This window comes from Neovison vison, chromosome 6 (assembly GCF_020171115.1).
Source record: "Neovison vison isolate M4711 chromosome 6, ASM_NN_V1, whole genome shotgun sequence".
NCBI lineage: Eukaryota > Metazoa > Chordata > Mammalia > Carnivora > Mustelidae > Neogale > Neogale vison.
In genome coordinates this window covers 136,304,809-136,330,642 of record NC_058096.1, presented here as the reverse complement: position 1 = coordinate 136,330,642, position 25,834 = coordinate 136,304,809, and the positions used below count along the sequence as shown (strand labels likewise).

Sequence of the window (25,834 nt, the reverse complement as noted above, 5' to 3'; positions counted from 1 at the left end):
AGGTCCACCCACATTATGGAAAGTGATCTACTTCACTCAAATTCCACCTATTAAAATGTTAACCACACCCAAAGAAACATTCTCACAGAAACATCAAAATATTGTTGACCAAATATCTAGGCAGTGTGGCTCAGCCAAATTGACCCCTAAAATTAACCATCGCAGTTGTGTTGTGTTTTGTAATTATGTTCTATTTTGTAGAAAGTTTGTGAAGAAGTATTGGATCTGTAGCCCTCATAAACTTACATCAGTTTTATAAACTTCTCAGGTATTTTCTCTTCTAATAATACTTCTTTTTTTCCCTTCTTTTTCTTGCCAGTAACTATAATCCCATGTGTTTATCAGACTTTCTCTTCATGTCTCATATTCTGTTTTGGTTTTATGTCCCTTTTTTCTTATACTTAATCCTGAATATTTTTCCAATTTAGGTAAGAATTCTTTGAGTATTCATTCATTTTCTCTTCATGTATTTTTAACCTATCATTAAACCTATTTTTTTTTTAAAGTAGGCACCATGTCCAAAGTGGGGCTCGAACTCATGACCTCAAGATCAATAGTAGCATATTACACTGACTAAGCCAGCCAGCTGTACCATAAAACTATTTAAAAATTTTAAAATTTGGTAATTTTTCAATTCTAAATTTTCCATTTCATTCTTTCTTACTTGTTCTGTTTTTTTTTCTACATTTTCAAACTTTTCCTTTATCTCTTTGAATACAGTAACAGTTATTTTTTAATCTGTCTGATAACTCAGTAGATCTGTTTATATTTTCTTTTTTTCTACTTGTTCTGGTTCATTTCCTCTCATCTCCTCTTGTACCCCATTATTTTTTTATGCACATTGGGTTTGCAAAATTGAAGTCTGTAATGTAGTTACTTTCCTCTATAGAGGATTCTTGTTTGTTTCTGGTGCTTGTAGTGCCAGCATGCCAGGCATGCATTTTCACCCTCAAGATTGAACTTCAACTTCAGAACTGAAACAACTTTGTGGCTCACTCAGTTGAGCGTCCAGTTCTTGGTATTGGCTCAGGTGATGATCTCACCATCATGAGACTGAGCACCACATCAGGTTCCACTCTCAGCATGGAGTCTGCTTCAGATTCTCTCTCCCTCTACCCCTCTCCCTGCTTTACACACACATTCTCTCTCTTTCTAAAATAAGTCAATAGGGGCACCTGGGTGGCTCAGTGGGTTAAAGCCTCTGCATTCGGCTCAGGTCATCATCCCAGGGTCCTGGGATCAAGCCCCGCATTGGGCTCTCTGCTCAGCAAGGAGCCTGCTTCCTCCTCTCTCTCTCTCTGCCTGCCTCTCTGACTGTCAAATAAATAAATAAAATCTCTAAAAAAATTTAAAAAATAAAATAAGTCAATAAATAAAATCTTAAAAAACAAACAGAAAAACTAGAAGCTCAGCTGCTATTCCTTCACAGGCTTTCTTGATCCAGTTTACCCTAGTTCAAGAGTGGACCCTTTGGGGATCTCAACACAAAGTAAATGGTTTTGTCAGGTCCCATTGTCAGGCCCCTAAATCCAATCTCCCTAGTCCTGAGAAACTGTCAAAATTGCTGCTCGGCCTTACAAACTCACAAACTGGCAAATGCCCCAGGGGAAGTCTCCAAATGTTGGTCTTTCCTCCTTAGGCTATGGTCCCCCAAGGCTCTGTTCCTCTGATTCTTCACTATCTTGTTAGCTCTCTATTGCTCTTAAACAGATATAGTTTACCATTTTTTTCCACATGTCTTATTCAGGTTTTCCAGTTGTTCTCAGTAGAAGAGTAAATCTCAACTGCCTGATCTGCCACTAACAGACATGTTCCTCTGCTATCTTAAACAGGAGTAGATTCTATGATTATGACGTGTGGATTCCTAACTCTGTACTCCAGATCTAAAGTACATACCAGCTAACGTACCACAGTTACTATAAACCAAGCACTATTTTAAACACCTTGCACATATTACCTTTTTCCTCATTGGGAATTAGGTACTAATATTATCCTCATTTTTAAAAGAAAGAAACTAAAGCAAAAGGAAAACAAATAAGTTGCCTGAGATCATGCAGCTTATAACTGGCTCCAGGGTCCGTGCTCCTAACAACCAAACGAAATTGCCTCACCTAGTTAAATTTCTAAAAGTCTTATTGGCAAACTACCCAGAAATAATGTGTAATCTCTTTTCTAAAAAAATTAAAATTATATTTAAGATAATTTTCAATCTCATTTTGGGTGACTGAATCTCTATTTTGATACCCACCTTTAAAAACTACCTTAAGAATTGGTGATAAATCTATCCTATGACCCAGCAATTGCACTACTGGGTATTTACTCCAAAGATACAGATGTAAAAAGAAGGACCATATGCACCCTAATGTTCATAGCAGCAATGGTCACTATAGCCAAACTGTGGAAAGAGCTGAGATGCTCTTCAACAGACAAATGGATAAAGAAGATGTGGTCCATATGTACAATGGAAAATTACTCAGCCATGAGAAAGGATGAATATTCAACATTTGCATCAACGTGAATGGAACTGGAGGAGATTATGCTAAGTGAAATAAGTCAAACAGAGAAATACAATTATTGTATGGTTTTTATTTGTGGAACATGAGGAATAGTATGGAGGACATTAGGATAAGGAAGAGAAAAATGAAGGTGGGGAAATCAGAGCGGGAGATGAACCATGAGAGACTATGGACTCTGGGAAACAAACTGAAGGTTTTAGAAGGGAGGAGGGTTGGAGAATGGGTGAGCCTAGTGGTGGGTATTAAGGAGGGCACATACTGCATGGAGCACTGGGTGTTATACGAAAACAATGAGTCATGGAACATGACATTAAAAAATACTTAAGTACAGTAGGTAACTAACATAATTTTAAAAATTATAAAATTAAAAAAAAAAGAATTGGGTGATAGGATTTAATGCATCCAACTAGACATGCAAAGTAGTCTAATGCACAAGCCCTGCAGATCCTTTTATGGATGCAAAGAGAAGGACATTCTGGAGTGGATCAAATCAACTCAGAGCATCTAAACTGCAACTGGGGCCATGGGGAAAAGAAATGTATTAGAAAACATCTCTCAAATGAAGACCCATAGTATCCCCCCAAATATTCATAGAACATTTTCTTAAAGTGTCAGGTGCATACTGTTGAAAAATTACACCAAAGTTCACAAAGAGTTAGAATTATTAAGATGGTATATTCTTTATAACTCTATAATCAAAAATTATATATATGTATGTGTATATATGTGTATATTATTATATATAATACCTAGAATATATGTTTACTATTCATATTGGGGGAAAAGTAAGTGAAAAATTACATGATGTCTAAAAAATAGAGCTGGGCCATGAGACAGAAAATTTACCCGTAGTCCGTAGTTTATAAACAAATCTCCAGGGACAAGAAAAGAAAGAGACAAAAATATTTAATAATAACTTTGGGGCACCCATTATGTGTGACAGCTGCAGACAATTATATATACAGGATATACAAGAGCTTGGACTGGGTTCAATTGTTGCTATATGTTTTGTGTAATATTATAAAACACATACATTATGCTTGGCACATTGTAAGTCTTCTTTATTATCATTTTCTCTATGCAAATAATACTAGAATTAGTTTTTAGAAAGTTAAAAAATGATTCTACATAACTCAGATATAATTTCTACATTAACATTCATTCTCTGCAAACACTATCTCTATTGGCCAAATATTTGAGTCTAAGTGATAGTAATAGTGATCATCATCAGTTAATAATAACAACAGTGGCTAATAATAACATTTTTTATGAAATGTGTTATTGATGGTAGGTTCTGTTCTAAAGTCTCTCAAGAATCACAGTTATAATAGTTCTTGTGCTTTCACTGAGGCAAACAGAAGCACTAAGTGTTAAAGAAGGAGCTCAGTGTTACCAGCTGGTAAGTAGTTGTGCCAGCCTTCTAGTTGAGAAGACCTGATTCCAGAATCCATGTTCCTCACTTGCATCCCAGGCTGCTGTTCAAAGGGTCATTATAAGAAGTAATCACACTGACTAAATATTTCCCTCTGTGTATGAAACCAGTTGTTAAGGATGGTTTAAAGTTCATGCTGTTTTCTTCTTTTTAAGATTTGATTTATTTATTTGTCAGAGAGAGAGAGCACACAAGCAGTGGAACAGCAGGCAGAGGGAGAAGCAGGCTTCCTGCTAAGCAAGGAGCCCAATACAGGCTCGATCCCAGGACCCTGGGATCATGATGTAAGCGGAAGGCAGACGCTTAACTGACTGAGCCACCCAGGAACCCCCACCCATGCTGTTTTCAAAGTTGAACTTGAAATGCAAACCTACATTTATTCAAATTTTAAGTGACTGACTTTTCAACTGGCAAACCATTTGAAACCCTTAGCTAAACCAAAATACCTAACTTAATTGGCATATACTCATGCATATGTCCTATAATCTTTCTACTTAGGGGTTTTCAGAATACAGTCTGCCTCCCCCAGAGGTATCAGCTTCATAGATTAGATTAACTTTCACTGGCTTCCAGTGGAGGATGCAGTTACAGAGAACTGGAGGGTCTCACGGGCATGTGTCATTAAATCCCAATAAATATCCAGCAGGCCTGACAGTGCACCCACATGATAAAGGAGACTGCAGAGAAGAAAATCCTCAGTTGGAATATAAATATTATCATTTTTTTGGCAGGAGTCAAGATCAGAAAATCTGAAGTCCTGCCATTGTTCATTTTTCACTAAAAGACTTATCAGTCGATGTATCAGCAATTACAGTATAATCTTTTGCTGAGACCCAAAGAAACTCCTGTTATCACATTCCCCTGTTGCTCAAAAAGCTGATGAAGCATCTGCTGAAATTGAGCTCATAAATAAAGGCTGTTTGAGTTTAAAGTTTTAATGAAAAATGCAAATTAAGTAGTAGTAAGGCAGATGAAAAGTAGTGATATTTTTTAACTACCCAGAATTTGCATTCAAGTTTATATTTTGGTTTCCTTTGGCTTCCTTCATTTATAGGATTTGGGAAAAAAACCAGGAATACTGATTGAAAAATACCCTTTAAAATAAGTATTTCCTAAAATGGATAGAAAATTAAAAGCTGAAACAAAAGAAAAAAAAAAATCATTACTAACCTTAAGGCAGTCCTATAGCCAGGAGGAACAATTCATGATGAAATTCAGGCTTACCTCTGGCTAACTGAAAACATATTCTACCTATAGCACTTGAGTATTCTGTGCCATGTCAGATGCTAATCTGTAAAGAAATAATCATGACTGCTCCAACCTAATCCAGCTTTTCTGGGCATCCAAATTCCCGAATATTATTCAGTCTGCACCTGGTATCCCCTCCTTCCTTCTTTCAGGACAAAGTAAAGATAATCTAGAAGGACAACACTTTGTTGAAGAGGTTTTCCAGGACCAGGAAAAGATAGAGCTTTCTTGGCTTGAGATCCTAGTCCTTTCTCATGCAAGTAAACCCTGGCCAGCTCTCCAGCTCTGCCCCTGAGCTGAGCATGACTCTATTCTAGTCACACCAAACCACAGCAGTCAGGTTTCCCTCCTTATCGTTTCACCTAGGCAGTAACCCCCAACCCCAATTCAGGATTCATCTGAACTTTAGAAAACCTTCCCTGATCAGGCTAGATGCCCTCATTTTCTACTGCCCACCCCTCTGCCTTGGCACCCCTCATGCTGCTAGCCTACAACAGTCCGCCTATGGCAGAGCTCTCTGACAATAGGGACCATACATTGTTAGTTTCAATTTTTTCAATGTCTAGTCAAGAAGGCATTGAATAAATGAATAAATGCTTTTTTGAGGGCTGTAAGCAGTTTGGGGGAAGAGACTTTGGTGCCTTGGGTTTATTAGAGCTTGCACTAGCTGCTGTATGTAATGTCTTTAAAGTGAAATTATCAGTCCCATGTTACAGATGATAAAACCGATGCTTAGCTCGATTAAACACTTGTCTGTGCAGTACTGACGGAAACCAAAGAGGGGGAGTCAGACCAGGTGGAGTTTGGGCTCTAGGCTCTCTACCTCCCTACTCAGTGGGAATGAATCCTTTATATCTCTCTTGAGAGATCAATATCAGAACTCCACTAGATCCCAAAGCCATCTTTCAGATGACATGACTTTTCATCATCTTATCTACTACTCTACAAAATTACCACTTCAATTTCCAACACCAGAAACAATTTGAAAGTTGGGGAGAGGGTTCTTATAGCCCCTGAATTTAGAGAAGAATATTTATTCTGTTCACATCAAAGTGGCTTCTGCCCACCAAGCTTTGATCAATTCAGGCAGTTCCTATAAAGCTGTACTTTGAGAACAGACACATTTCCCCCTGCCCAGTATCCACCATCCCCCAAGAATTTGGTAATGTCACCCAACATCATTCTTGGAAACTTCCATTCCCACATTTCCTGTGGTATTGGTGGAACCATTCCTTTTAAAGTTTTTGTCACTCCCAGCAAAGTACAGGCATAGAAATGCCAGGCCAATGAGAACTTCACCCCCAAAATGTGACTCTTATACTGAATAGCCCAAGACTGTCTGTAATTGAACCTGAGTAATTCAGAAGGCTCTTTCGTGACGAGGTTCTCCATCTGCTCACACTACCAAGTACCAAGATCCTTAGAGCCATCCAAGTTCCAATCTCTGAGGCCTCCAAGTGTCTTTCTGAATACTTTGTTTTTCTGTTTGAGTAAGCTACAGGCTTCTCCTGTCCTTTGCAATCAGATGATTCTAACTAGCATATACACATGTATAAATAAAAGGACTCTTGCTTCCATACTTGAAAAAAGCTGAAATCACCTTCTAGGCATTTTACACTAAAACTGGGAAACATCAACCAATTAGTAAGCATACATGAAGCTTTTTATTTATTTATTTATTTTTAATTTTTTATTTCACGAAGCTTTTTAGAAATAACAATGTTATTTTTATTGTAGAGAAGATTTTTGGGGGTGGGGAATAAAAATTCCAAGTAAAAGGGAAATTCCAAGTAAAAGGGAGACAAAGTTGATTTCTGGTTTTCACAAACAAATAAAAGACAGCTAGTAATAGCAATTTTTTAAATCCTTACCTAACTAGGCAACAGACATGTATAGTCTCATACTTCCTATGGGGAAACAGCCTTGGAGAGATTCAGTAATTTACCCAAGGTTACAAATCTAGTCATTCAAATAGAGACTGGTTTTCCTCCAAAGTCAGTGCTCTGCCTACTGGTACACATTGCCTCCACAGAGCAAAATTCACTGCAATCCACCCCAAAGGCTCAAACAGCATCTAACCCATATCTTTTTTTTTTTAAGATTTTATTTATTTATTTTGAGATAGAGAGAGCTCATGAGCAGGTGGAAGGGCAAAAGGAGAGATAAAAAAAAAAAAAAAATCCGAAGCAGACTTTCTGCTGAACACAGAGCCTAATGCGGGACTCCATCCCAGGACCCTGAGATCATGACTGGAGGCACAATTAAGACTCCAACACTCAACCAACTGAGCCACCCAGATGACCCTATCTAACCTTTACCTTAATCTCCTTGTCCACCAATGTAGTAGTTTAAGCTGCCTATGATTAGCAAAATGGATCCCACCCTCCTCTAGCTCTGCATTCCCCCACGACTGATAATAAGTATACTTCTTATGAAGTATGAAGATTGTTTTATCAGAGACACAGACACAGACTCAAAGGATCTCACAAAACTTGAATAACCAAGAGAGTTTCAGGTTTCAGGATTCAATATTAAAATGCAGGTTTCCCCTGATGTGTGAGAATAGAGTGTTCTTATGAAAACTTTCTTAAGTTGAAATGAGAACTTAATTGATGAGAACAATTACCATTAATACATATGGAAAAAATTTTTTAGCATTACCAGAACCAAAAATAGCCTCTTTTAGGCTTTTCTAATACCTTAGGGCACATCTCGCTAATGGATGCACAAAATATATCAAAATATATATCAAAAATATATCAAAATAAAGCACAGATGCCCACAGACACAGTTCAAATCTATGACGGCTTGATGCTGAGATGCTGTGTGGTTCTCAGAGAAAAAGCTTGGGAGCGCCAGTCTGGCTGCTTGGGATGAATGCTGCCTCTATAATAATGGTTCAGCTCACTGCAAAAAAAACACTGAGTGCTAACTTTATTTCTGGCATTTTTTTTGGGTAAATACAGAAGTCCTTTTTGGATTTCTTTCAATTAGCAAAAACAGGTACTAAAGGAGGTTTTTTGTAAAGAGCAAAACAGCATAACATGAAATTTCCAAAAGTGGCATAGACCTAGAAAGCTGTTGTACAACAATGTGAATATACTCAAACTATTGAACTGTATACTTAAAAATGATTACAATGTATATTTTATGTTACATATATTTTATTTCAATTAAGATTTATATATGTAAATATAAATATATATATATATATCTCTTTATTTCCAAAAACAAATGTCAATTTCACTTCACATCTGCTTGGGCTACCAGGAATGTGAAGCAGGTTGTCTTCTGTCTCAGGTTCGTTCCAAAGGGCAAACCTATACTTCCTAGTAAATGACATCAAGCTTTCAGTAACAGATATGGCTTGGTATGGAAAAGGTCAGAGTTCAGCCCAGAGCCAGCAGGCTTGTTAAACCAGCATCAGGAACTGAAGGAAGTTCAGCATATTTCAAAAACATAAACAATCCCCACATTTCAAGTACATGTTGGACAGGTGAGAAGTGGTAAAGTTATAAAGAAAGGTTCATCCAAAAAGAATTGCTACTCTAAATTCTAAATTTAAATTCTAAATTCTGAATTCTAATTCAAAATACAAAATTCTAAATTCTAAAATCTAAATTCTAAATACAAAATAAGAACTCTAAATGCAACATGGTAAACAACACATATCTCATGGATGAGGAGTTTTCCTTATTTATAGAGTCCATAAATAGTCATTTGTTGCAGAAACATATGGGAATATATTATTTATTTTAAGATTCAAAAAGAAAAAATAGTGATCACTGGTCTCCATGACCATCACAATTTAGTAAGGAAAAGATGCAAGTCAACAGATTACCTCACATAGAGAGTAAGCAATGCTCAGTCTAGGAAGTGCACAAGGCTCTACAAGTTAGAAGCAGAATGAACATAACATCCTCTCCAACACATGTTGTTTCCTGTTTTGTTAATTTTGGCCATTCTAACTGGTGTAAGGTGATATCTCAATGTGGTTTTAATTTGAATCTCCCTGAGGGCTAATGATGATGAACATTTTTTCATGTGTCTGATAGCCATTTGTATGTCTTCATTGGAGAAGTGTCTGTTCATATCTTCTGCCCATTTTTTGATGTGTTTGCCTGTTTCGTGTGTGTTGAGTTTGAGGAGTTCATTACAGATCCTGGATATCAACCTTTTGCCTGTACTGTCATTTGCAAATATCTTCTCCCATTCCGTGGGTTGCCTCTTTGTTTTTTTGACTGTTTCCTTTGCTGTGCAGAAGCTTTTGATTTTGATGAAGTCCCAAAAGTTTATTTTCGCTTTTGTTTCCTTTGCCTTTGGAGACATACCTTGAAAGAAGTTGCTGTGGCTGATATCAAAGAGATTACTGCCTATGTTCTCCTCTAGGATTCTGATGGATTCCTGTCTCACGTTGAGGTCTTTTATCCATTTTGAGTTTATCTTTGTGTACGGTGTAAGAGAATGGTCGAGTTTCACAACATGTGTTGGAGAGGATGTGGAGAAAGGGGAACCCTCTTACACTGTTGGTGGGAATGCAAGTTGGTGCAGCCTCTTTGGAGAACAGTGTGGAGATTCCTCAAGAAATTAAAAATAGAGCTTCCCTATGACCCTGCAATTGCACTCCTGGATATTTACCCCAAAGACACAGATGTCGTGAAAAGAAGGGCCATCTGTACCCCAATGTTTATAGCAGCAATGGCCACGGTCGCCAAACTATGGAAAGAACCAAGATGCCCTTCAACGGATGAATGGATAAGGAAGATGTGGTCCATATACACTATGGAGTATTATGCCTCCATCAGAAAGGATGAATACCCAACTTTTGTAGCAACATGGACGGGACTGGAAGAGATTATGCTGAGTGAAATAAGTCAAGCAGAGAGAGTCAATTATCATATGGTTTCACTTATTTGTGGAGCATAACCAATAGCATGGAGGACAAGGGGCATTAGAGAGGAGAAGGGAATTTGGGTAAATTGGAAGGGGAGGTGAACCATGAGACACTATGGACTCTGAAAAACAATCTGAGGGGTTTGAAGTGGCGGGGGGGTGGGAGGTTGGGGTACCAGGTGGTGGGTATTATAGAGGGCATGGCTTGCATGGAGCACTGGGTGTGGTGAAAAAATAATGAATAATGATTTTCTGAAAATAAATAAATTGGAAAAAAAAAAAAAAACAAGAGGACCCGTCCTATGCTGTCTACAAAAGACACATTTTGAACCTAAAGATACATCCAGACTGAAAGTAAAGGAATGGAGAACCATCTTTCATGCCAATGGGCCTCAAAGAAAGCTGGGGTAGTGATTCTCATATTAGATAAATTAGATTTTAAGCTAAACACTGTAGTCAGAGATACAGAAGGATACTGCATCATTCTTAAAGGGTCTATCCACCAAGAAGATCTAACAATTATAAATATTTATGCCCCCAACATGGGAGCAGCCAACTACAGAAGCCAACTGTTAAACAAAATAAAGTTATATTGATATGAATACATTAATTGTAGGGTATCTTAACACACCACTTTCAGCAAGACAGATCATTTAATGAACACTCAACTTTTGTTATCAACATGGACAGGATTGGAGGAGATCATGCTGAGTGAAATAAGTCAAGCGGAGAAAGTCAATTATACGGTTTCACTTACTTGAGGAGCATAAGGAATAACATTGAGGACATTAGGAGAAATAAAGAAAAAGTGAATTGGGGGAAATCATAGGGGGAGATGAACCATGAGAGACTGTGGACTCTGAGAAACAAAGAGGGTTTTGAAAAGGAGGGGTTGGAGGGGGTGGGTGAGCCTGATGGTGGGTATTAAGGAGGGCATGTATTGCATGGATCACTGGTTTGGTGCATAAACAACAAATCTTGGAACACTGAAAAAAAAATTAAGATGTTTAAAAATAAATAAATAAAAATAAAAAGTAAAAGTAAAATAAAGTAAATAAATCTTTAAAAAAAAAAAAGAATGAACATAACGGGGCCCAGAAAAGGCATAGAGTAAAACTACTAGTTAAGAATAAAAGAGGTTGGGGTGCCTGGGTGGTCAGTCATTAAGCATCGCCTTTGGCTCGGGTCATGATCCCAGGGTCCTGGGATTGAGCCCCAGATTGGGCTCCCTGCTCCGCGGGAAGCCTGCTTCTCCCTCTCCCTCTGCTGCTCCTCCTGCTTGTGATCCCTCTCTCGCTGTGTCTGTCTCTCTCAAATAAATAAATAAAAACTTAAAAAAAAAAAAGAATAACAAGAGGTTGGTCACAACATTTAAAAGGAAAAACAGAAATGAGACGTCCATGGGAGGTTTTGAAAAGCTGCAATATATGCCTGGGAATCCATAAAGCTATGTACAACACAGAGCTGTGTGTTTGCTCAGGAAAAAGATAAAAAAAGATAATCGCTCATCTCTTGATGAACCTTCAGGCACTGAGCAAGCAAGAACCAAAGACTAAGACAGAAGTGTAAATTGCTTGCCACAGTGCTGAAAACATACTCAAACACAAAAACTTTTGCAAAGGCTGGGAGATTTATTGATTCAATTAGCAATAATCGCACCTTGGATAAACCTCATTGGCTACGATACTGCCACTGCGCAAAGCTAGATTTATTGATTCAAAGCATCAAGGAAATCTCTGTCCAATTCACTGACCACTAAATTAACAAAGAACTTCAGGAGTCATACATTACAAACAATACAGAATTTACAGGATTTTTCCAGAAAAGTCACTACACAAACAGAAACAACAACAAACCCAGGGGAAGGGGAGATCTGATTTTCAGAGCTGCTATATTGTATTATTTGAAATGTCCAATTTAGAAAAATTATGAGATGTGTAAGGAGATAGAAAAATGACTCACACAGGGGAAAATAGCAATCAATAGAAACTATCCTGAGAACTATATATCAGACTTAATGGGCAATGACTTTAAATTAGCTATTAGAAATATGATCGGGGCACCTAAGTGGCTTAGTCAGTTAAGGGTCCAACTCTTGATTTTGACTCAGGTCATAATGTCACGGTCCTGGGATAGAGCCCCACATTGGGCTCCATGCTTAGCAAGAAGTTGGCTTGAGGGTTCTCTTTCCCTTTCTCTGCCATTCCTCCTGGTCATGTGCTATCTCTTTCTCTCTCCCTTTCTCTCTCTAAAATAAATAAATCTTTAAACAATGAATCTTGGAGCACTGAAAAAAAATTAAAAAATAAAAATAAAGTAAAATAAATAAATCTTTTTTTAAAGATTTTATTTATTTGACAGACAGAGATCACAAGTAGGCAGAGAGGCAAGTGGCAGGGGGGTGGGCTCCCCCCTGAGCAGAGAGCCTGATGCAATGTGGGGCTCCATCCCAGGTACCTGGGATCATGACCTGAGTCAAAGGCAGAGGCTTTAACCCACTGAGCAATGCAGGTGCCCCAAATAAATCTTTCTTTAAAAAGAATATGGTCAAAGGGGTGCCTGGGTGGCTCAGTGGGTTAAGCCTCTGCCTTCGGCTCGGGTCATGATCCCAGGGTCCTGGGATCGAGCCCCACATTGGGCTCGCTGCTCAGTAGGGAGCCTGCTTCCTCCTCTCTCTCTCTCTGCCTGTCTCTCTGCCTACTTGTGATCTCTGTCTGTCAAATAAATAAATAAAGTCTTTAAAAAAATATGATCGAAGAACTAAAGGAAACCATGTCTAAATCATTCAGGGGAAGTATGAGAATGATATTTCACCAAAGAATATAAGCAACAGGAAAGAAATTGTGAAGAACCAAGTAGAAACTGTAGACTTGAAAAATGTAATAACTGAAATGAAAAAAATCACTAGAAGAACTTGACAGCAAACATGAACCGGCAGAAGAAAGAAACAGGTAACACAAAAATGTTCTGAGACTGCTTGAGTTTTAGATGATCTAGTCTAGAGTACAAAAAAAAAAAAAATGAGAGTCTCAGAGACCTGTAGAATACCATCAAGCACACAAGAAAAACAGGAGTAAAGAGCATAGAAAAATATGTGAACAAATAATGCTGGATAACTTCCCAAATGTGATGAAAAGCATTAACCCACTACTCCAAGAAGCTCAACAAAAACTCTAGGTATGATCAATTCAAAGAGATGAACACTTAGACATCACAGTCAATTAACAAAATCCAGAAGAAGAAGGAAAAGGAGAGGAAGGAGGAGGAGGAGGGGGAAGAATCTTGAAAGCAAGAGAAAAAGTGACTCATCACATACAAGGGATCCTCAATCAGATCAACTGCTAAGCTTCTCTTCAGAAGTTATGGAGGCCAAAAAACTGAAAGAAAAGGACTACCAACCAAAATATTCTATACCCAGAAAAACTACAGTAATGAAAGATAAATTAGGACAACAAGGCATTCTAGATACACAAAAACAGAAAGACTTCATCGGTAGCAGACCCACCTTACAAGAAATACTAAAGGAAGTCCTTACAACCAAAACTGACAGAAGAAAAGGAAAAAATGGATAATTTAGCAATAATAGTTGGAGACTTCAATACCAACTTTCAATCATAGAACAACTTAGCAAAATATCAACAAGGAAATGTAAGACTTGAACATTATAAGCTAATTAGACCTGATATGTTCAGAACAATCTACACAACATAAGAGTACACATTCTTCTCAAATGCACATGAAACATTCTCCATATGGATCATATATTAGGCTGTAAAATAAATCTCAATAAATGCACAATAATGGAAATAATATAAAGTGTGTTTCCTAACCACAGTAGAATGAAATTAGAAATCAATAAAAGGAGGAAATTGGGGGAGTTCACATGTATATGGAAATTAAACAACACTCTCCTAAATAACAAAGGGTCAGGAGATATACGAAAATACTTAGAGATGAATTAAAATGAAAACACATACAACAAAACTTAGGAGATGCAGTGAAAACAGTGCTTAGGGGTAAATTTATATATACTTATATTTAAAAAAATGAAGAAGAACCACAAATCAACAACCTCATATGAAATTAGAAAGAAAAAAACAATCTAAACCCAAGTAAGCAAAAGGAAGGAAATAATAAAGTCAAGAAAGAAAATGGAGGGGGGGGACAAGATGGCAGGGTACTAGGAAGAGGCGTCTTTTCAGCTGGTACCCCAAAGTGAGCTGATTACCTACCAAAGAACTCCATTCACCCATGAAATCAGCCTGAGATCAGAATTATACACGTCTGGATCTCTACAGGGGCAGAAGACGCCAGTGAGCAGGTAAAGCGGAATGGGAACAGCGGACTGATATCGGAAGATAAACAAAAGGGGGAGGGAGCCACCAGAGGCGACCGGTGCAAAAGTAATACCCCGATACGAGCGAGAGTGCCCTGCGTCTGGGGACCAGCATTAACTTGGAGACTGGTTGAAAGCACTCCAAAAGAGCAAAGGATCCTGGGGGCAAAGTGTGGGAATCGGGGCGGCTAGGGACAGGGGCTTAAGTCCCCGGTCCCAGACGGCCTCCCCGGGGCTGAGGCAGAGAGAGTGCGGCAGAGAAACTGGCTCCTGGTCCCTAATGCGCCAGCACGCCCCAGAGCCGCGGGGGTTCCGGCTCCTGTGAGGGGATGGGAGCCGCGAGGGTCTGCAGAACGCGCACTAGCCCTACCACAAAGCTTGAGATGCGCGCGCACGTCCCTCCAGCTCTCCTGGGTTTCTAAGGCCCGGGGGTGCTTATGACCCGCACCATTGTTTCAAAGTCTAAGCCGCGCACGCGCGAAACTCTTCCCCGGACAGAGGCACGCAAAAGCCCAGCCTGCGGCTTACGGACCAGCGCCCCGTTCTCAGTGCCCCAGACGCGCGCCCGACCCACAGCCGCCTCTGAAAAGAGGTGCGCGCAAGCTGGGCACTCCCAGCCCGGCCCGGCGGCAAAATCTCAGTGTGCGATCGCTGCTTGGAACCTCTCTGGCGGTCAGGAGCTCCCAGACAGCCGCCACTGACTTGGCTTTGGGGACAAGCAAAAGATCCTGCGCCCCCAGGGTCTTTAACTTGGAACCTGCACTGCCAGCGTCCAAGGGGGAATTTATTCAGCTTCTGCACCCAGACTGAGGCTTCTCTCTGAGACGGAGATCAGGAAGTGTTCCAGGGTGCACCTTGACTGCACCAGAGTTGATACATCCAGCTACATCTGTTCAGTCTTCTCCCACCAAAATGACTAGGAGGAGGAATGCCCAACAGAAGAAAAATACAGAGGATGGACCTTCTGCAATAGAGCTAACGGCTATCAACATAGACAATATGTCGGAAAGAGAATTCAGGCTAACAATTATCCAGGCAATAGCTAGGTTGGAGAAAGCCATGGATGACCAAACAGAATTGATGAGGGCCGAACTGAAAGCGACAAGACAGGATGTTCACAATGTTAGGGCGGAGCTCAAAGATACCAGGGAGGAGGTCCACAACGCTCTCAGTGAGTTCCAATCCAATCTAAACTCTCTCAAAGCTAGGGTAACTGAGACAGAAGATAGAATTAGTGATCTGGAAGACAAACAGATAGAGAGAAAGGATCAGGAGGAAGCCTGGAACAAACAGCTTAGATCCCACAAAAGCAGAATCAGGGAAATAAATGATGCCATGAAGCGTTCCAACGTCAGAATTATTGGAATTCCTGAAGGGGAGGAGAAAGAAAGAAGTCTAGAAGATATCGTGGAACAAGTCCTTCATGAAAATTTTCCGAATCTCGCGAATGAAACCAGCGTTCATGTACTAGAGGCTGAACGGTCTCCACCCAAGATTATACACTCCAAAAAAACATCACGACACCTGATAGTCAAATTGAGAAATTATAATTGTAGGTATAATCTCTTGAAAGCTGCCAGGGCAAAGAGGCTCCTTACTTACAGAGGGAAGCCATCAGAATAACGTCAGACCTGTCCACAGAGACCTGGCAAGCCAGAAGAGGCTGGCAAGATATATTCAGGGCACTAAATGAGAAGAACATGCAGCCAAGAATACTTTATCCAGCAAGACTGACATTCAAAATGGATGGAGAGATAAAGAGTTTCCAAGACCGGCAAGTCTTAAAAGATTATGCAACCACCAAGCCGACACTGCAGGAAATATTAAGGGGGTTCTATAAAAGCGGAAAAATCCCAAGAATAGCATTGAACAGAAATATAGAGACAGTCTCCAGAAAGAAAGACTTCAAAGGTAACTCGATGTCAATAAAAACGTATCTATCAATAATCACTCTCAATGTGAATGGCCTAAATGCACCCATAAAACGGCACAGGGTTGCAGATTGGATAAAACGACAGGACCCATCCATATGCTGTCTACAAGAGACCCATTTTGAACCTAAAGATACACGCAGACTGAAAGTGAAGGGGTGGAGAAGCATCTTTCATGCCAATGGGACTCAAAAGAAGGCTGGGGTAGCGATTCTCATATCAGATAAATTAGACTTTAAACTAAAGACTGTAGTCAGAGATACAGAAGGACACTACATAATCCTTAAAGGGACTATCCACCAAGATGATCTAACAATTGTAAATATCTATGCTCCCAATATGGGAGCAGCCAATTACTTAAGAAAACTGTTAATCAAGATAAAGAGTCATATTGATATGAATACACTAATCCTAGGAGATCTTAACACGCCTCTTTCAGAACTAGACAGATCATCGAAGCAGAAAATCAATAAAGAAACAAGAGCATTGAATGACACATTGGACCAGATGGACCTCATAGATATATACAGAACATTCCACCCTAAAACAGCAGAATACTCATTCTTCTCAAGTGCACACGGAACCTTCTCCAGAATAGACCACACACTGGGTCACAAATCAGGACTCAGTCGATACCAAAAGACTGAGATTATTCCCTGCATATTCTCAGATCACAATGCTTTGAAACTGGAGCTCAATCACAAGGAAAAGTTCCGAAGGAACTCAAACACCTGGAAGCTAAAGACCACCTTGCTTAAGAATGCTTGGATCAACCAGGAGATCAAAGAAGAACTGAAACAATTCATGGAAACCAATGAGAATGAAGACACTTCGGTCCAAAACCTATGGGATACAGCAAAGGCGGTCCTAAGGGGAAAATATATAGCCATCCAAGCCTTGCTCAAAAAAATTGAAAAATCCAGAACACACCAGCTGTCTCTACACCTTAAAGAACTGGAGGATCAACAACAAATCAAACCAACTCCACACATAAGAAGGGAAATCATCAAGATTAGAGTTGAGATCAATGAGGGAGAAACCAGAGATACAGTAGAACGTATCAATGAAACTAGAAGCTGGTTTTTTGAAAGAATCAATAAGATCGATAAGCCACTGGCTACACTAATCCGAAAGAAAAGAGAGAAATCCCAAATTCATAAAATTATGAATGAAAAGGGAGAGATCACAACTAACACCAAGGAAGTAGAAACAATCATCAGAAGTTATTACGAACAGTTATATGCCAATAAGCTTAGCAACCTAGATGAAATGGATGCATTCCTGGAAAAATATAAACTACCAAAATTGAACCAGGAAGAAATCGACAACCTGAATAGACCGATATCTAATAACGAGATTGAAGCAGTGATCAAAAATCTCCCAAAAAACAAGAGCCCAGGACCTGACGGATTCCCTGGGGAATTCTACCAAACCTTCCAAGAAGAAATAACACCTATTCTCCTGAAGCTGTTTCAAAAAATTGAAGCAGAAGGAAAACTTCCAGACTCTTTCTATGAAGCCAGCATTAACCTGATCCCCAAACCAGGCAAGGACCATACCAAGAAGGAGAATTTCAGACCAATATCACTGATGAATATGGATGCTAAGATTCTCAACAAGATCCTAGCCAACAGGATCCAACAGCACATTAAAAAGATTATCCACCATGATCAGGTGGGATTCATCCCTGGGCTACAAGGATGGTTCAACATTCGTAAATCAATCAATGTGATACAACAAATTAATATGAGAAGAGAGAAGAACCACATGGTCCTGTCAATTGATGCAGAAAAAGCATTTGACAAAATCCAACATCCGTTCCTGATTAAAACGCTTCAAAGTATAGGGATAGAGGGAACATTCCTGAACCTCATCAAATCTATCTATGAAAGACCCACAGTAAATATCATCCTCAATGGGAAAAAGCTTGCAGCCTTCCCGTTGAGATCAGGAACAAGACAAGGATGCCCACTTTCACCACTCTTGTTCAACATAGTATTAGAAGTCCTAGCAACAGCAATCAGACAACAGAGAGAAATAAAAGGTATCCAAATTGGTAATGAAGAAGTCAAACTCTCTCTTTTCGCAGATGACATGATTCTTTATATGGAAAATCCAAAAGACTCCACCCCCAAACTACTAGAACTCATACAGCAATTCAGCAGCGTGGCAGGATACAAAGTCAATGTGCAGAATTCAGTGGCTTTCTTATACACTAACAATGAAAATACATAAAGGGAAATTAGAGAATCGATTCCATTTACTATAGCACCAAGGACCATAAGATACCTGGGAATAAACCTAACTAAAGAGGTAAAGGATCTATACTTGAGGAACTATAGAACACTCATGAAAGAAATTGAAGAAGACACAAAAAGATGGAAGACCATTCCATGCTCTTGGATCGGAAGAATAAACATTGTTAAAATGTCTATACTGCCTAGAGCAATCTATACTTTTAATGCCATTCCGATCAAAATTCCACCGGCATTCTTCAAAGAGCTGGAGCAAATAATCCTAAAATTTGTATGGAATCAGAAGAGACCCCGAATCGCTAAGGAAATGTTGAAAAACAAAAATAAAGCTGGCGGCATCACCTTACCTGATTTCAAGCTTTATTACAAAGCTGTGATCACCAAGACAGCATGGTACTGGCATAAAAACAGACACAGAGACCAGTGGAACAGAGTAGAGAGCCCAGATATGGACCCTCAACTCTATGGTCAATTAATCTTCGACAAAACAGGAAAAAATATACAGTGGAAAAAAGACAGTCTCTTCAATAAATGGTGCTGGGAAAACTGGACAGCTATATGTAGAAGAATGAAACTCGACCATTCTCTTACACCGTACACAAAGATCAACTCAAAATGGATAAAAGACCTCAACGTGAGACAGGAATCCATCAGAATCCTAGAGGAGAACATAGGCAGTAATCTCTTTGATTTCAGCCACAGCAACTTCTTTCAAGATACGTCTCCAAAGGCAAAGGAAACAAAAGCGAAAATAAACTTCTGGGACTTCATCAAAATCAAAAGCTTCTGCACAGCAAAGGAAACAGTCAAAAAAACAAAGAGGCAACCCATGGAATGGGAGAAGATATTTGCAAATGACAGTACAGACAAAAGGTTGATATCCAGGATCTATAATGAACTCCTCAAACTCAACCCACACGAAACAGGCAAACACATCAAAAAATGGGCAGAAGATATGAACAGACACTTCTCCAATCAAGAAATACAAATGGCTATCAGACACATGAAAAAATGCTCATCATCATTAGCCCTCAGGGAGATTCAAATTAAAACCACATTGAGATATCACCTTACACCAGTTAGAATGGCCAAAATTAACAAAACAGGAAACAACATGTGTTGGAGAGGATGTGGAGAAAGGGGAACCCTCTTACACTGTTGGTGGGAATGCAAGTTGGTGCAGCCTCTTTGGAAAACAGTGTGGAGATTCCTCAAGAAATTAAAAATAGAGCTTCCCTACGACCCTGCCATTGCACTCCTGGGTATTTACCCCAAAGATACAGATGTCGTGAAAAGAAGGGCCATCTGTACCCCAATGTTTATAGCAGCAATGGCCACAGTCGCCAAACTATGGAAAGAACCAAGATGCCCTTCAACGGATGAATGGATAAGGAAGATGTGGTCCATATACACTATGGAGTATTATGCCTCCATCAGAAAGGACGAATATCCAACTTTTGTAGCAACATGGACGGGACTGGAAGAGATTATGCTGAGTGAAATAAGTCAAGCAGAGAGAGTCAATTATCATATGGTTTCACTCATTTGTGGAGCATAACCAATAGCATGGAGGACAAGGGGCGTTAGAGAGGAGTAGGGAATTTGGGTAAATTGGAAGGGGAGGTGATCCATGAGAGACTATGGACTCTGAAAAACAGTCTGAGGGGTTTGAAGTGGCGGGGGGGGTGGGAGGTTGGGGTACCAGGTGGTGGGTATTATAGAGGGCACAGCTTGCATGGAGCACTGGGTGTGGTGAAAAAATAATGAATACTGTTTTTCTGAAAATAAATAAATTGGGGAAAAAAAAAAGAAAGAAAATGGAAGTAGAAATAAATATTAAAAAATAGAAACAGAAAAACAACAAAGAAAAATCAACAGAACCCAAAGTTGGTGTCTGAAAAGATCAACAAAATTGACAAAATTTGTCAATTTGTCAATCAACAAAATTGACCAAGAAAAAAAATAAGACTCAAATTACTAAAACAAAAGGATAATAAAAGAATTCTGAGAACAATGGTATGGTAGCAAATTGGATAACCTAGATGAAATGGAAAAATTCCTAGACAGAACATACAAAAATTGACTCAAGAAGAAACAGAAAACAGATCTATAACTAGTAAAGATTATGGATTAGTAATCAAAAACGTCCCACAAAGAAAAGCACAGGTTTAGATGGCTTCACTGGTATTACACCAAAAGCAGAAAAAAAAGATATCACAATAAAATAAAACTGTACATCAATATTTTTGTGAAAATATATGAAAAATCCTCAACAAAATATTAGCAAACAAAATACAGCAACATACTAAAAAAAATAAAGATTATGTATACCATAGCAAAGTGTGACTTATGCCAGGAATGCAAGGTTGGTTGAATAAGTGAAAAATCAATCAGTGTAATACAGCATATTATTAGGCTAAAGGACAAAGAACACATGGTGATCTCAATAAAAGAAAAAGCATTTGATAAAATCGAACACCCTTTCATGATATATATACCCAACAAACTAGGAACAGAAGAGAACTTTCTCAACTTGTTTACGGCTGCCTCCAAAAAACTCCCAGTTAACATCATACTTAATGATGAAAGGATGAATGCTTTCCCCTCATATATCACTGACATAACAAGATTGTCATTCTCACCATTACTGTTCAATAAGGTTCTAGCCAGAGCAATCAGACAGGAACAAGAACTAAAAAAGTATCTAGATTGGAAAGAAAAAAGTCAAACTATTTAGAGAAAACATGATATATACTGAAAAGTCTAAGGAATAAACACAGACACACACACACACACACACACACAAAATCAGAACCAAAAAACTGGTGTCAGCAAGGCTGCAGGATATAAGACTGATATACAAAAATCAATCATATTCCTTTTTTTTAAAATAATGTTTTGCTAGACCATCGGCAAGCCTAGACTTATTCTTTTTTTTTAAGATTTTATTTATTTTATTTGACAGACAGAGATCACAAGTAGGCAGAGAGGCAGGCAGAGAGAGAGAGAGAGAGAATCAGGCTCCTCACTGAGCAGAGAGCCAGATGTGGGGCTCGATCCCAGGACCCTGGATCATGACCTGAACCGAAGGCAGAGACTTTAACCCACTGAGCCACCCAGGTGCCCCTCAATCATATTTCTTAATACTAGAAACAAACACTCAAAAAAATAAAATTAAGAAAACAGTTCCATTGACAATAGCATCAAAAGAATAAAATACTTACAAATAAACTGAACATAAGAAGTTCAAGACTTGTACATTAAACACAGGAAAGACATCCTATGGTTATAGATTGGAAGACTTAAAACTGCTAAGCAAAACTCAAAATTTATCTACCAATTCAATCCAATTTTTATCAAAACCCCAGCTCCTTTTTTTTTTTGCAAGAATTGGCATGCTGATCCAAAAATCCCTATGAGTGTAAGGACCAAGAAAAACCAAACAATCTTGAGGAAAAAGTTGTAGGATCCACCCTTCTCAATTTCAAAACTTATTTACAAAGCCACAATAATCAAGACAGTGCAGTACTGACATAGGATAGAAATATAGATCAATGGAATAGAATTGAGAGTTCAGAAATAAACCATTATACTTATAGTCAGTTGATTTCGGACAAGGATGTCAAGAAAATTAAATGGAGAAGAGAATGGTCTATTCAACCAATAGCTGAGACAAATTGATAGACACATGCAAAAGAGTAAAGTTAGATTCTTACCTCGTACCATATACAAAAAATTTAATTACCTAAACGTAAGTCATAAATTTATAAAACTCTTACATACAAACAGTGTTAATTTTCATGACCTTGGGTTAAACAATAGTTTCTTAGATTTAACACCAAAAGCACAAATGACCAAAGAAATAGATAATTGAAACACACAAAAATGAAAAAAATTTGTACTTCAAAGACTCTATTAACAATGTGAAAAAACAACCTATATGATAGGATAAAATTATATATCCAATAAAAGACTTTCATCCAGAATATATAAAGAACTCTTACAACTAAATAAGAAAAATACAAGTCAAGAAAAATACAAGTCATCTAATTTAAAGAAGAAAAAAAAGGCAAAGGATTTGAATAGACATTTCTCCCAAGAACATATACAAATGGCCAATAAGTATATGAAAAGATGCTTGACAACCATTAGCCATCAAAGAAATGCAAATCAAACCATAATGAGATACCATTTCACACCTACCACAACGGATATATTCAAAAACACAGCTGATAACAAGCTAATAACAAGAGCACCTGAAACACTTTGGTTACACTATTTCACAAATTCATCTCTATAAATGTTCAATCCTCGGGACTTTGTGCAATGCCTGGCTCAGAGTAGGTGTGGGCTAAATAGCTGACTGCCAAGTGAATGAAAGAATGAACAAAGAGGTCTCCTCTGGCTCCAGGGGCACTCTGGCCCATGAATGGCTATCCCCAGACATACTCTGCAAACCCGGATTACATTTGAAAACCTTTGCACTGCAGAAGGAGTCAGATTAAGTTCCAGGCCAGATACACGGGAAACCCACGGCTCCTCTAGTCCGAATGCCATCACTCTGAGACTGCCAGGAAGCAGTTCCTATAACCCTTGTGACATCCCTCTGATTCCTTAACTCTCCTGATAAACCACGGGGACTCCAAACTCATGCTTTTTAGACAAAACTTCCCCATTAAACAGAAGGGGCACTATGATTTTATTTCTGGCAAGTGAGGATAGGTCTGGAAGTTGAAAATTTGTTGGAAGATCTTATTGTCTCCATCTATATGAGATTTAATTGCATCTTCGACCTCTTAGATCATGATAAAAATATCTTCCAAAATAAGGACGGCAGAGGTGGGGGAGATACTTCCGTGGCCTCTTCTGGAAGTGTCTGGTGGCAACAGCCCTTGAGAAATGGTTCCAAATGGCATTACACAAGCATGCACACAAGTCCTAAGCATAAAGAAGTGGAGGGAAGGGCAAGAGAGCGGAGTCTAAACCTTTGGTTCTCAGCTGAGGGCTATAGTGGCTCCCAGGGGACATTCAGCAATGTTTGGAGAAGTCTTTAGTTGTCACAGTTGGGGGTGTGCTACAGGCATCTAGTGGGTAAAAGCCAGAGATTGATGCCAAAAAACCAATGATGCACAACACAGTACTTCACAACAAAGCATGATCTGGTCCAAAATGTCAGTAGTGCCAATTTCTCAATGGTTGAGAAATCCTGGTTCAAACAGAAATGCCCCCAAGGAATACCCAGCAGATTCCACAAGGGGACCTTCATTACAGTCACTGTGTAGGATCACTGCAGATTCTGGGCTCAGAAATCATTCAAAGACCCCTCAGTGTCAACTTGACTAGGCCACAGAGTGTCCACATATTTGACTAAACATTATTCTGAGTATGTCTGTGAGGATTTCTAGACAAAATCATACTTGAATCAGGAAGACCGAATATAGCAAGTTGCTCTTTCTAATGTGGGTGAGCCTCATCAAACCAGCTGAAGCCTTAAACAGAACAAAAGTGGAAATCCCTCCCCCAAGAAAGAAAGAATTCTTTCTGTCTGATGTGTTCAAATTGAGACACTGGCTATTTCCTGCCTCAGGGCTGAAACTGGGACATCAGCCCTTCCTGGTTCTCAAGCCTGCTGGCCTTTGGAACTATACCATTGGTTCTCCTGTTCTCAGTCCTTCAGACTCCAACTAGAACTACAGTTGACTCTTCTAGATTTTCAGCCACAGAATGTGGGATATGTCAGCCTACATAATCATGTGAGCCAATTATGACAAATATCTTTATTTTATACATTTATATAAATATGTACACTTATACACACATTCCTATTTTCCTGGAGATATCTGAATAATACAGACACACATACACATTACACATTTCTGACAAATAAATGGCCTCCTTAATAAACCTTGATTATATTTCTCTGGCTTCATCTGCAATGACTATACTTTCAGGAAACAAAAGCCCAGTGTTTATATTGAAGCCCAATGGTTTTCTCTCCCATCTTGACATGAAAGCAATGCCTGCAACCCCCTACTTCTGTTTTCTGAACCTCTGGACGCAGTGGAAGCCCTGTGATACCTTTCCTGCCATTTGGGTTTTTTCTGTCTGCATCCCACCATTTGGGTGTTTTCATGTAGATCCCCTGCACAGAGGAGAGCTAATGAATACTTGATAAAAATACAAAGCTCTTCACCCCACTGAGAATTTCCTCTTCAGTTTCAACTGGATAATGATGCTCTTTGCTTTCTCCACCATATAAAAGTCTGGTGCATTTCTTCTATCTGTAATAAAAATGCATCAAGATAAGAGTTGTCAGCTGGCTGTATTTGGAATTAGATCACATAATTATAGTGGAGAACATAAACCATGAAGACATATACACTGAAACCTCACTAATTCAGACTTCATCAATTCTGAATTTGTGATCAAACGTGGTAGGCTAAAATTTACTGTTCTGTTTGTTCTCAGAGTAAAGGGATCAAGACCAACTAATAGTAGATGAGAAAAGGTGAATATTTACCTTCCAAAGGGAGCAAATTATTATCAGGTACTTACATAGGAGTATCAATTTATATGTAAACATCACAATTACAGTGTAAGCAAAGAGCAGCTGCAGAGCCTGGCTTTTTAGTATGCACACCTCAGATCTGGGGGTTTTCCTAGTCACAGATGCTGGAACTTATTCCAGGGACCAAGGTGAGTCCTGTTTGTTCACACTTTGACCAAGTGGAGGCCAGGATAGCAGGCAGCAAAGGACAATCCAGGTACAGTGTACAAAGAGCTACCTGAGGAATGGACTGTGAGTCACTGTCCCTGATGGGGGAGAAGAAGCCAGAGATAGAGAGGTTTCCAGGTGTTAGTGATCAGAGTCAGGGCCCTAAGGAGTCTCCTCTAAAAAGGAGCAAGGGTTGGCTAGGTCTGCAGGCTGAGAGAAGATAGCAGACAGAGGCACCCCTTAGAGATGTGCATATCACTCAATATGTCTGCTATGACTTATGCCAGAGCTCTAAGATGAGAAGAAAGCAAAGAAAATGACTCAAGTTTGCCTATTTACTCTCTAATTAAAACTCCCTCCTCCTGGAAAATGTTCAGGCAGGTTAAAGTTCAACTCCCCAGTGGGGACACTCCTTCCATCCCCCTCCTCCTTCCCATGATGGCATCTGGCACCAGGGGCAAGCTTTACTGGTCTCCTGGCAGTGAGGGACAGGATGACTAGTCCACCA

At 39.1% G+C, this 25,834-nt stretch overlaps 1 protein-coding gene and 1 pseudogene across 8 annotated transcripts in view; both read right to left on the bottom strand.

The window, feature by feature from the left end:
- LOC122908965 (myosin VIIA and Rab interacting protein) overlaps positions 1-25,834 on the bottom strand; it is a 402,240-nt gene that overhangs the window by 353,485 nt on the left and 22,921 nt on the right. For 3 of the 8 annotated variants that reach the window (XM_044252420.1, XM_044252421.1, XM_044252414.1), the window contains exon 2: positions 24,805-24,892. The exons of 1 other annotated variant lie outside the window; for it this stretch is intronic. The gene's annotated coding sequence lies outside the window, so the exon portion shown is untranslated. Of the gene's footprint in view, positions 1-24,804; positions 24,893-25,834 lie in introns of those variants that run through there. 4 more of the 8 variants (XM_044252412.1, XM_044252415.1, XM_044252416.1 and 1 more) reach the window with 4 other exon arrangements.
- On the bottom strand, positions 11,676-11,793 carry LOC122910922 (annotated as a pseudogene).